Below are 14,432 nucleotides of genomic sequence, written 5' to 3'. Positions count from 1 at the left end.
TATGATGATACCAAAACAGATAATGCCATGATAGCACAAAACAGAATAGAAAGCAGAGTTTCCTTCAAATTTTCAGATTTTGAAGTTTAGAATAATGCATGTTTAGAAAGAATTAAAAATAGGCTTAAAGAGATATAGGTGGTTACCCGAAGAAGGCATGAGCCTAGAAAACTCATTGCCCAAAACAGTGTTTTGCCGATAAAGGTTATTATGTCCTCAAAGAGGGATTATACGATGGCCTAGTGCCCTATGGCGTTTTATAATTAGAAACTCCAACTCTTGCGGAAAACATGGGTTGGGGGCTTGTACGCCGAGTCAAGAGAGGATTCCATATAGCCTGTGCGATTGTAGAATTATAGGGTGTACCACCTAACTCAGAAGTAAAGCAAAGAGTGAGTCTTGGTTTCAAAGAATTGTTTCAAAGTCTTTGAAGTTTGCCCATGTATTTTCATATATCATATGTAACGTGTTTTACAAATTACTCTCACTTATGTTGTAACAAGTACATTATTTTGGATTTCTCTGCATACTAGTACATCTGCATTGAACCCCTATATTTCAGGATCTGAGGCACAGTCCCGGGGTCTCGCTAAGCAGTATACTTATTGGCCAAAGTTTTCAATTGGTGAGCCTCCCTTATTTCAGAAGGCCTTGATTATTGGACATTGCTATTATGTATTGTTTCATGGTCTGACTAGTGGACTTGTCCCAGTATTTAGACAGATGTTAGTTTTCATATTATTAGATATTTTATAGACTAGTTTTCATGTGGTTTTAGATGTTTATAAATTTAAATTCCGTATTGTTCAGTCGAACTCAAAAAATGACCATGATTCTATTTGTTTATTTTCCACATTTACTTATAGTATATGAATGATGGGTATGATTACTAGATAGTAAGGGCGCTCGGGCCTTCATGGTTCGGGATGCTCGTTGCGATCGGGGCAGCGATTTGGGTCGTGAAAGCTAGCATGTAATTCAGTGATAAAGGATAAAATAATGTCATGATTAACAATTCAAAACCAGCCTAAAATCCAATACACATAATCATATACAATTATATATATATATATATAAATATATCATGCCAGCATAGGGAATGAGGCTTAGCATAAATCTTTAAAACCTTAGTTTGGATCGTGTAGCTTAACCGTCATAACATAAGAAGGCACCGTGAGCTATGCTTTCCCCCAGCTAGTAGGGCCCCAGTGTGTATGGTCGCACGAACCAGAGGTTATACATATGCACTACCTGGGACTCGAACCTCCCAGAATATCAAGGTGACTTAAGCACCCAATCATGTAATATGATGTGGGGGACTCGAACCTACAAATCATAAGATAATAATAAGAGGGAGTCAAACTACCCGGTCATATAGACCCCCACGTCGATAACTGCGGTTTCTATTAATGGTCCCTCAAGACCTCTACTTTCATGACTCAGCTACACAACCCCTCTTAAAGCCCAGTTAAAATAATTATCACACATTTCCATTCATTAAACTACAATACACATTCATGAATACATTGTTCCTATTGTCATATCAACTACACTTGCAAGGTAATATCAACATGCCAAAATAATTTAATTATTATAGAATATTCATAGCCACCTAGTTCAATTATACATTATCTTGGGGAATTACACAACCCCATAAGGTTCAATTTCAAAACCATTATGCTTCGTCGACTTTTCACTTTATGCAATAGTTCAAGAGTAGTTCAATATGCATACTTTTTATATTCAAAAGCCAATTTCACAAGATGGGATTGAGGTCATAACCACTTCAATAGTCACAAGTTTAGGGAAATCACAATCCTTTAGTTTATTCATCATGATGATGCATTAAATTGATTTTAAAATCACCATTTAACCATAACCCATACAGGGAGAAATACTTAACATCACATAAACAACAGTTATTCAAAACCCTCAACCTATCTTTCAAAACCAACATTAATACCATATGAACACCACTTTAAAACATATGTTTTTAATAAATTAGAAAGTAGAGAAGAGTAACATACTTGAAATATCCAATATTATGGAGAGAATTCAACCCTTGATGCTCTCCTTGACCTACTTCTTAAAAAACCCAAGCATGGATGCTTGAGAGACTTGAGAGAGAAGAAAGAATGTTTGGAGTGTATTATTGATGAAAATAATCCCCTAAGTATGTTTATAGGTCGTGGGTTATTATTTTGATAACAGGGGAATGTCTAAAACACCCTCATTTAAAAGCTGGAAAATAACTGTCAGTCATGAGACTCGTTGCGACTCATTATAACTCATCTCCATGAGTCATTGTAAAGATAGTGTCACCTATCACACACACACTATGTACTATATTACTCATATAAAATGACTCATAGTGAGACCCTACGACTCGCAGGGTCTAATCGTAGTCAACACAAAAACTATTTAGGGTATATACTGGACATCCTACGATTTGTACCCAACAAATTATAACGAGTCCTTACGAATTGTATTGATCCACTCTTACTCAGAATAGAACTCAACCACACACATACTGTTTAGGCCATGATTGGGTCCCTAGGACCCATCAAAACTCCTTACGACTCATAAGGAGAGTCATAGTCAGGATAGTAAGGATAAAATTTTAGAAATTTTTAAGGACCAAAAACCCAGGGTGTTACACTTAGTTGTACCGTGGCTTTTAAAAAGAGTAAGAAAGAAAGGATGACATGAGTCTTAAATGATAGTTGAAGTGGGTTGGGACTTACAACTTTTGGAATCGACTCAAACAAATAAAGATTAACTCTTGCCCCAGTTTCTTTAACTGAGTGATTCAAAACTATTTATTAGGTTGACCAAAACGCAGAGTAGGGCTACCTACGTATCTTATCATAGAAATAATCAGGTCAAACATATTTCAAGTAACTTGTTTTTTTTCTTTGATTTGATTTCTTTTCTTCTTTCTCCTCTTTGGGACTATTTCTGACTCTATTTTTCTTGACACTTCTATCTCCTTTTTTGACTAACTTTTTTCTTACACTTGTTTGACTTTGTTATTTTTCTAGACACTTTTTTTAACTTTTTCTGACTTAACTTTATTCTAAAAGAGGCCCTACGAAAGAACAATTAGAACTAAAGCTCAAACAGGGTAACAAAGGATGAAACACTGTTTGGATAGCAGAATAAAATGTCTTCATCATATCAATCCTTAAAATACAGTTACAAACATGCAATATGAAAGTGGAAGATAAAGCTCACTTATACCATCTTTTCCACAATACTAACTTGAACTGAATATGTCTGTTAACTCTTTTTCTGCACCTGTCAAACATACAATTCCATCGTTGTTGTACACACCTCACATTGGAGGGGGAATAGAGTATAATGGATTTTGGGAAGGATAGTAATGTTGGGAGTGATTATATGGAGCTTGGGTATAAGTCTTGGATTGAATTGAGATTAATGGTGATGTGATCTTCTTGAATGTGTATGTTGCCCAGCTATAACAGTAGCTACATCTTCCTTATTCTTCTTCCCTCCAACATTTCCTAAACTATTTTGAATTACCTGTGTAGTTGCTTTTAATGCTGCAAAATTCATAATACAACCAGTCTTAATCATATCCTCTATCATCTCCCCCATTTAAAGGACCTCAATAAATAGTTTGCCTAATGTTGATAACAGGTGCTAAAAGTATGTTTCATCCTGTTCTTGAATAAATACCTCCTTCATCGTACTTTCATTCATTGGTGGTTTTACCTTTGCAGCTTGTTCACGCCATCCAATGCCATATTCTTTGAAACTTTCAACACTCTTCTTTGTCATGTTGGTCAAGGACTTTTCATCGAGGACCAAGTCAATATTGTATTGAAATTGATGCACAAATTTACTAGCCATATCATCCCAACTATTCCTCTTAACAATGATTTGATCAACAAACCATTCAGAGGCTAACTTGCTAGACTCTTTTTTGAAATAAGACATAAGCATTTCTTGTCTTTTTTCAGCTCCTGTCAATTGATTGCAATAATGCCTCAAATGTGTTACGGGATCCCTGTGTCTATTATATTTCTGAAACTTTGGCCTCTTAAAGTCAAGGGAAAGATTAACATTTGGAAATATGCATAAGTCCTTAGATGAGACACTTTTGTACCCCTCAAGTCCTTGCAAGTTCTTCATAGCCAGTTTTAAAATTTTCACCTTTTGGGCCATTTTTTCTTGTTCTTCAATCATAATAGGATTCTCAGCATTAAGAGAAAACTCAGTTGGTTGAGTTGTAATGCCTGAGACTACCCTCTGGATGTCACATGGTGCATAGAACTACAAGTGATCCTAAGATAACCTATGATACTGGCATGATTCATGAGCAACTAAATAGATACATAAAATAAAAGTAATAAGTGGAAGAGATTTCATTAGATGAACTTTTTAAATACCAAACTATTAAAAAACTTACAACACTAGTTATACAAAGAAAACTGAAACTAAATACATCAACTTTGACTAACTACCTATAATGCCTCTACTAAAACTACTATAGGTAGCCAAGACATGACCCCCATCCATCCCTAATCAATACAACTGAAAAAATATAATACTAGAACTAAAGTTGACTCGAGTCCTTAAATCAAGAGAACTCATCAACTGCTGGCTAAAAGTTATGTGTTGTCTGATCATGGTGTTGTGGGCTATAAATAGTACCTATATTATGAAATAATGTAGCCACACAAACATATATGTGGTCAGTACTTCTAGAATGTACTGAGTATGTGGGGGTGATGCAATAAGTAAAACTAAAATTGAGCATACTTTCAAATCATGTATGCTAAGTATTAAAGGACTCACCTTGATCATGAATAAAATTGAAAGTTGAAATATCATAAAACATGAATAATAAAGTATAATCTGATAAGCTTAGTGAGTCATTACACTTAGTTTCTAAAATCTTTACTTTTATGGGAGATTCTTATAACCGACATAAACCATGTGAGCTATCATGGAGTCCAACATCCTACCTACGTTAGGGAGAGATTCTATACCCTTTCCATTGGAATAGAACCTTAACTTAAAGTGATCACTATACCTAGCCCAAGTGAGGTGAGGAGACACTCTCTGGCAAGGTCCCTTAAACCTATGAGGGCATGTAGTTTCTAGAAAATAAGATGCGTTAAACCCATATTTCCTTCTCGGTGCTAAATACAACTCCTAAAATATATACTTATATACTCATACTTATGAAATCCACCTTAAAATAGAATATGTGTTTGTAAAGTAAAAACCAACTATATTTTTCTGACTTAAATCATATTCAAAAGGAAACTTGTGGATTTTTTGTCTTATATGAGATCATAAGATCAAACTGAAATTTAATAATGTAGCAATTCTTGTAAATTAAACTTATAAGCTTAAACTTCTTGTAAACTCAATAGTTTATGCCTAAACTTGAAATCATGCATTGTTTCATAGACACTTCATATAAAAAATATCAAACTAAATGCTCAAATTGAAGTCTTTTATCAACTCATCAAACTTCATGTCAAAATAGTAAAAATCATCTCATAATAGCAATCATATAATTAAAAACATGAATTGTGCAAACTAAACTTCAAATCACATAATAATGTCATAATTTCAAGAATGTGGAAATTGGGCATGAACCCTAATTGAAATCACATAAATTTAACTTTAAAATCAAATTTTTTGGGCACAATGATGAAAGATTATCCTTTCTCAAACACTACATACCTGATTACTTCTAGTTCTTGAATTGAAGTTTTGGTGATTTGGACTTGGAGATGAAAAATCCTAATTTCTTGCTTTGGGAGAAGAGAAAGATCACATGTTTAGTGAGTAATTTGGTGTTGTGTCGAGAATGAGAGATTCATAGTTGTTTTGTCTTGTTATTCAACCTTAAAATAGGTTAAACTATGTAGTTATAGGGTTAAACGAACAGGAAAAGACCAAAACACCTGTAACACCCAGTATTTTGCATATTCTGGTCTATTTATATAGAACTTGGTATAGCCTTGTGTATAGGTAATAGACGAGATTTGTTATGCAAGTATTGATGGTATAGATGGAGTTCTATATACTTTTCGTACATTTTAGTGTGATGTAACCAAGTTAACATCAATACAACTATTTAAACTTGGGATCGTAAGCTAGTATTTTAATCTAAAGTTTGAAGAGACCAAGTGCATACAAGTTGCAAGTTATATTAAAAAGGTTGACGACTGAAAATGGAATAAAAATTAAGTTGCTTATTTGACTGAATTAAGTAAGTAGGTGAGTTACCTACTTGAGATATATTGACCAAGTTAGTGGACCCAAGGCTATGGATCAGATTTAGTCCTATGTTAATGTACATGTTTGGGCCTAACTTAAGTAAAAGAAAAGGCAATGAAGAAAAGGCCCAACACTTAAACCTGCCAAAGGCCCAAGTTAATTGAGCCCAAATAAGAATTTAAACAAATAGGTGCATCACCTACTTTGACGTTTTAAGAAGCTTGATCTCTTTAAGTAGGTGCATCACCTATTTGGACCCTTTTGACCAATTTTGAAGTCCAAAGTGAATGAAAATAGATGGTAAAAAATAGTGCCTTTATAAGGCCAAGTTTCTGGTCATTTCCTTCAATTCTAAGTCATAAAAAGTAACATATTTCATAAAGTTTTCCCTACTTCTCACTAAAATAGCTAGGAGTTGCCCCAATTTTCCTTCTAGAGTTCTTGAAGAAACCCTCACCTAGGTAAGTGAAAACAACTATGCTTTAGCTTAATTCTCCCATAGAAGATTAGGAAAACATTTTATTCATGCTTAATTATAAGTCCATGGTAGAATATAAAGTAAGCTAACTGCTCACTTTTTCTTTGCTATTAAGCGACTTCTCTTTTCTTCTTTGATTTAAAGTGTGAAGGAAAATTTAAGTTCTTAAAGAGTTTGAATTAGAAGGATAACTTGAAAAAAATTTAGGTAGGGTGGCTGGTCAATTATGTCCTCTTTATATATGAATTTGGGAAATAATTATGGATATGTTATTATTAAGAACTCAACGGATGATGAGTTCCATATTTGATTGCTACGATAAAAGGGATTTAGGGATGTTTTGTGAAATGTTTTGTGTGTATATATTGGGGGCTTCCAGGTTGTTATTGGGGAAAGGTGTGATTATTCGTACTAAAATATAGAAAAAAGGTGTGGTGGTATACCACCGAATTAATTATTGTATATATTTATTGTCCATGTTGTTTTGTGTATCATTTGGAGGGTGTAATGAAGCCAAATTTATTTCAGGGGATCTTATAAGAATATGTATGGTATGTGGGTGTAATTGGGGGAGAAAGGGGTTAAAATAACACCCTTGATTGATAAACTAAGGCTTACTGCCCGACTACTGATTTGGGTAAAATTAAATAGCCCAATGTGTTGGCTAGTTACTGATATTATTTTTACCATATACTTTATTATAGATAAACAATCCTAACGACTGGAAGTTAAGTTGGGTTAATAGCAGAGTTATACAACCATGTATGTAAGGCTACTCTATGTCGTATTCTTTGGGATAAAATCCAACACTTGTGGTACAAAGTAAGACTCTAAAGCTCTCCCATAGTAAATGATACCTAGTGGTAGCACATGACCTCCCATCTAGCTATTAAACTTGTTCCCACTCCCTAATGTGCCAAAATACCTCACCAGATGCTTATTATCAAGTCTACATTTTTATATTCACTAGCAAGTTTCAAGAGTTCTCCTTTAAGTCAAATAAATCTCATATGTTATTTTCAGCTCCTGAATATTTCATGTGTGTACAATTTGCTCCATACCTTTTTGTCATTGCATTAAGTGCTTATTCGCATGTCTCTTATTGGTAGATTATTGTTCAAAGGTACCAAAATTTTATGACCTCCAAAGTAACAATCTCAAAGGCTAGATAAACTAAGTAATGCAAATCTTAATTGAATGGGTGGTAGCTCAGGGGCATAAGCCTAGCATGGGCTGATCCTGATACCTTTATATGCGGGTCGTTGCTCAAGGGAATAAGACTAGAATAGGCCAATCCTAATGTTTATATATGGGTGGCAGCTCAGAGGCGTAAGCCTCAGCATTTGTCTATTTACCACTAATCAGCTGGTCATTTGTATCATATGGATTACAAAGATTATAAATTAAGAAAAGTAAAATGAAAAAAATAATGTAATGTACTTGACCCTACAAGTATATATAAAGGTAGTCTACTGTCACTATCTGTACACTTGTATCTGATTTTCATTGAGCTCCTATATTATGTGTGGTTACTTTCTGCCTTACATATTCAGTACATATTTTCATACCGATGCCCCTTATGGGGGACCTAAATTTTATGCTGCAGGTACAGGTGCTTCAACTAATACACCTTTTCAGTAGGAGCCTAGGATATCCAGCGGCTATTGGTGAGCTCTATATTGATTCGAAGCTTTTCAATTCTATTTTGTATATTTTGGTATTGTGCAAATGTTAAGAGTATGGCAGGGGTTTGTCCCGACCTTAGCTAAGTGTCTATGTATCTTTTAGAGGCTTTGTAGACCAATGTAAAGTTAAGCATGATAGTGTCTTATCTTTTAGATGTTCTGGCCCTAAAGTCCAAGTCTAGTATATATAGCTTTAGGCTTATCATTTATTTCTCATCAATGTATTATATCCATGCATGGAAAAATCTTTGGTTATTATAGTTACATGTATGATAAGTACAAGGTTATGGATTGGTTCTCTCAGGCCTTCACAGCTATAGGTGCCTGTCCGCCCTAATAGGATTCGAGGCATGACAAAAGTAGTATCAGAATAGGTCATCCTAGGGAATATACAAAGCCATGTCTACATAGAGTCTTGCTTATAAGTGTGTTATGCACCACATCTATAAACAAGAGGCTATGGGACATTTTGGGGTCGTCTCTTCTACTTCATATCTTAAATCATGCAATAGAGCCCATGTTGTAGGTGAAGTCATATTTAACCATTGAATCTTTTTTTCTTATCATAGTAAAGATGTCGGTTACAAGGAGTAAGAATACAGGTAAGTGAGTAGATGCAGCTACCAAAGAAGGGACCAGCAAGTCACCACCTAGACAAGCTAATCAAAGTGAGGCTCAAGCTGAGTTTGTATCATGAACCTCTTCTACTCCTCCATCTCTAGAAGAGCTAAAGAGGGGGAGAACAACATCCTCAGAACCACCAATTAATGCTACTGAGCAAGATCTAAGGAATGTGGAACAATTTCTAGCTTGTATAGTTATTGGAAAAGCTCAAGGACAAACTATTCCAACCATGGGTTCTAGTGGTGCAAATAGGGCAGCTAGCCTACAGACTCAAGATTTTCTTAAGTTGGATCCTCCCACATTCACTAGATCAGATCTTAATGAAGACCCACATGACTTTATTGATCAAATCCAAAGGGCTCTAGTTGTCATTCATGTATAGGGTAAAGAGAGTTGATCTAGCTATATATAGATTCAAAGAGGAGGTTATATTTTGGTATGAAGACAGGAAACGATCTAGGGGTATCGATGCACCTCAGCTACTTGGAAAGAGTTCAAAAAGGTATTTCTTGATCATTACCTTCCATTTGAGATTTGAGAGGCACGTACGGATTAGTTCTTGAATCTTTACCAAGAAAATATGAGCTTGAGGGAGTACAGCCTCTGGTTTAACTCTTTGTCTACATGTGATCCTAATGTAGTAGCTACTATGGATGATAGAGCTCATCAATATGTTGATACATTGGATCCATATTTGGTTAGAGATTGTACTATTGCTGCCATAAATAAAGGCATAGATATAGAGAGGATTTAAGCTTTTTCTCAAAAAATAGAGTATTAGAGGTAAAGAAAAAGAATATAAGAATTGGAAAGAGGGTATACCAAGAGGGATAGATCTACGTGGGAATTTATGGAATCCTAAGGAGAGTTTAGGCCTCAATTTTCTGATAAACCGCCTAGGCCATTATCTTCTTATTTTATAGCTAGTGCTCTATCACTGTTCCAAGGGTACAAGGCCAATCAATTTTGGCAAATAAGTAAGAGTCAAATTTCACAAACAGCGGGGTATCAAGAGCAAACGAGTATAAGCAATTAAGGCCTTCTCATCAGCCATGTAAATAATATAGAAAGCTTCATTTAGGTTCATGTCAATTTGGGATAGATTCTTGATTTTGGTATGGTATGTCGGGACATATGATGAGAGAATGCACACAAAGGGGCATGGGTGGTATGGCACGACCTATTGGATCAACCATTGCATCATCATCATCGGTGCCATTTTTTGGTAGGGGTGCACAAACAATAGGTCATGGTAGAAGTGTTAAAGGAGTAACTAGTTATAGTGGGGTTCAAAATCGTACATATGCTCTAGTGGATCAACAAAATTTAGAGGCTTCTTCGAATATGGTTACAGGTACATTGCCCATATTTTCACATAATGTATATGCATTAATTGATCTGAGTTCTACATTATCATATGTCATTCCATTGGTTGCTAAAAAGTTCAAAAGAATGCCAGAATTACTAGTTGAGCAATTTCAAGTATCTACGTTGGTTGGTGAATCTATTATATCTCAGAGAGTGTATCAAAACTGTATAATAACTATTTGTGGTCATGATACAATGGTTGATCTTATTGAGTTAGAAATGGTAGATTTTAATGTTAAAATAGGTATGGACTAGTTGGCTTCTTGTTATGCCACAGTAGATTGCCAAACTAAGAGGATGTATTTCAATTTTCCAAGAGAGGCAGTCCTTGAATAGAGGGGTAATATTGGTGCACCAAGACGTAAATTTATTTTTATTTTGAGGCAAAAAGGATGATTTCCAACGGTTACATATATCATCTAGTTAGAGTGACAGATACAGATGTGGAGCCACCAACTCTTCAAACTATTCTAGTGGTAAATGAATTTCTCAATGTATTTCCTGAAGATCTTCCAGTTTTACCTCCTAAATGAGAATTCGAGTTTGGTATTGATGTAATTCCAGGTACTCAACCAATCTCAATTCCTCCGTATAGAATGGACCTAGCAGAATTATGAGAGTTGAAAGAGCAATTAAAAGACTTGCTAGAGAAAGGATTCATAACGCCTGGTATGTCCCCTTGGGGCACACCAGTGTTATTTATGCATAAGAAAAATGGCTCATTGAGAATGTGTATTGACTAATGACAACTGAATAAAGTGACTATTAAGAATAAATATCCCCTTCCAAGAATTGATGATTTATTTGATCAGTTACAAGGTGCCAAGTGTTTCTCATAGATTGATTTGAGGTCGGGTTACCACTAAGTGAGGATCAAAGAGAATGATATACCTAAGACAGTTTTTTGTACACGATATGGTCATGATGAGTTTCTGGTCATATTCATTTGGTTAACTAATGCACTCGTAGCTTTTATGGATTTGATGAATAGGGTGTTCAAGCCATTCATAGATGTGTTCATGATAGACTTTATAGATGATATTCTAGTTTATTCGAGATCAAAAGAGGACCATGCCAGTCATTTACGATAGGTGTTACCAATTTTTTGTGATTGTAAATTATATGCAAAGTTCTCTAAATGTGAGTTTTGGTAAAAATATGTTGCATTCTTGGGTCATATTGTATCAAATAAAGGAATAAAGGTTGATACTTAAAAGATAAAAGCTATGAAGAAATGGCCAAGACCTATAACGCCTATGGAGATTCATGGTTTCTTTGGGTTGGTAGGTTATTATAGGAGGTTTGTTGAAGGGTTTTCTTTAATTTTTGCACCTTTAACAAAGCTAACACACAAAGCGTCTAAGTTTCAATGGAATGATGCATGTCAAAGGAGTTTCCAAGATATGAAGTATAAGTTAACTTCTACACCCATATTGGTACTTCCAGAAGGCACAGAAGGGTATGCAGTATATTGTGATGCTTTTAGAATTAGCTTAGGATATGTGTTGCTTTAACATGGTAAAGTAATAGCATATGCCTCAATACAATTGCAGCCATATGAGAAAAATTATCCTAAACATGATCTTGAGCTAGCAGTAGTTATATTTGCTTTAAAGATATGGTGCCATTACTTGTATGTGATTAATGTTGAAATATATACTGACCATTAAAGATTACAATATATCTTTAGCCAGAAGGACCTAAATTTGAGGCAATGAATATGTCTTGAACTATTAAAAGACTATGATGTTATATCTGGTATCATTCAAGAAAAGCAAATATAGTAGCTGATGCATTAAGTCATGAGGCTAGGTGGGCACTTATAGGATCCTACGGAATGACAAGGTATGACTAAAGATCTATACCAACCAACTAGGTTGAGGGTTCGCCTTCTTAAAACTCCAAATAAGGGGATTATTGTGCATAATACGAAAGAATTTTCATTAGTGGCCGAAGTGAAAGAGAAGCAAAATCCAGATCCTATTCTATTATAGTTTAAGGAAAATGTATAATATGGTATGACAAAGTCATTTGAGCTTACACAAGAGGGAGTACTTCGGTGCCAAAATAGATTGTGCGTGCCAAATATAGATGGGCTAAGAAAGAGGATTATGATAGAGGCATATCATTCAAGGTATTCCATCCATCCGGGGTTAACTAAAATGTATCATGATTTGAAAGGAGTGTATTGGTGGGGTGACATGAAGAAGAACATAGCAGAATTTGTAGCCGAGTGTTTGAATTGTCAAAGAGTTAAAGTAGAGCACCAAAAGCCCAGGGGCTATATGCAATTTATAGATATTCAAATCTGGAAGTGGTACATGATCAACCTAGATTTCATCAGTGGTTTACCTCATGCATCTCAAAGTTTCAATTCCATATGGGTAATAGTTGATAGACTTACCAAATCAGTACACTTCGTATCGATTAGGGCCACTTACACAGGTGAAGAGTATGTGGAATTGTATATCTAAGATATAGTTTGGCTACCCAAAGTACTAACCTCTATTATATCGGATAGGGGAGCTCAATTTACTATAAATTTTTGGAAGTCTTTTCAGAGAAATTTGGGAACACAAGTGAATCTAAGTACAACTTTTCACTCTAAAACAGAAGGAAAAGCAGAACATACCATCCAAACACGTGAAGATATTATATGATCTTGTGTATTAGACTTTAAAGATAGTTGGGATGATCAGGTGCCTCTTATAGAGTTTGCCTACAGTAATAGCTATCATTCGAGTATTTAAATGACAATATATGAAGCTTTGTATGGAAGAAAGTACAGATCACCAATTGGATGGTTTCAAGTGGGTGAAGCTACTTTATGTGGGCCAGATCTTGTTCATCAAGCTATGGAAAAGGTTACGGTTATTCAAAAGTGGTTGGAGACATCGCAAAGTTGACATAAATCATATGAGGATATTAGAAGAAGAGGGCCAGAGTTTGCTATCAGAGATTCGGTATTCTTGAAAGTGTCACCAATGAAAGGGGTAATGAGATTTGGTAAGAAAGGAAAATTAAGTCCACATTATATAGGCCCATATAAGATTATTCGAAGGTTTGGCCAAGTCGCACATGAGTTAGAGTTACCCCAATAGCTCTTAATAGTCCACCCAGTGTTTTACGTCTAATGCTTCAGAAGTGCATTGGAGATCCATGTCATATTACTCCTACTGAAGATGTACAAGTTACGAAAGATCTCTCCTATAAAGAAATACCTATTTCCATTCTAGATCAACAAGTTACAAAGTTAAGAAATAAGGAAATAACTTCTATAAAAGTACTTTGGAGGAACCAACAAGTAGAAGAAATCACATGAGAAGCTAAAGAAATGATGAAACCCAAGTACCCCCGTTTATTTGAATACAAAGAGAAAGTACAAGATGTTGAATTATAGGAATAACAAGTAAGTATAATATAAGTGCCGTGTGATAACAGGAACATTAACCTTAGTCTTGAACTTGTTTAGGTTAGAAAGTTATGCTAACATTTGAGGACGAATGTTCCTAGGAGGAAGGATGTAACACCCTATATTTTGCATGTTTTGAATCTATTTATATGAAACTAGGTATAGCCTTGTGTATAGGTAATGGAAGAGCATTGTTATATGAGTATTGATGGTATCGTTGGAGTTCTAAATATTACTCGTACATTTTAGTGTGATGTAATCAAGTTAATATCGATACAACTATTTAAACTTGGGATCGTAATCTAGTATTTTGATCTATAGTTTGAAGTGACCAAGTGCATACAAGTTGCAAGTTAGATTAAAAGGGTTAAGGACTAAAAAGGGAATAAAATATTAAGGTGCTTGTTTGACTTAATAAAACTAGTAGGTGAGTCACCTACTTGAGATATATGGACCAAGTTAATGGATCGGATTTGGTCCTATGTTAATGTACTTATTTGGGCCTAACTTAAGTAAAAGAAAAGGAAATGAAGAAATGGTCCAACACTTAAATCTGCTGAATTCCCAAGTTAATTTATCCCAAATAATAATTTATGCAAGTAGG

This window comes from Capsicum annuum, chromosome 5 (assembly GCF_002878395.1).
Source record: "Capsicum annuum cultivar UCD-10X-F1 chromosome 5, UCD10Xv1.1, whole genome shotgun sequence".
Classification (NCBI taxonomy): domain Eukaryota; kingdom Viridiplantae; phylum Streptophyta; class Magnoliopsida; order Solanales; family Solanaceae; genus Capsicum; species Capsicum annuum.
The sequence above is the reverse complement of the archived record's forward strand: the minus strand, read 5'-3'. Positions refer to the sequence as shown.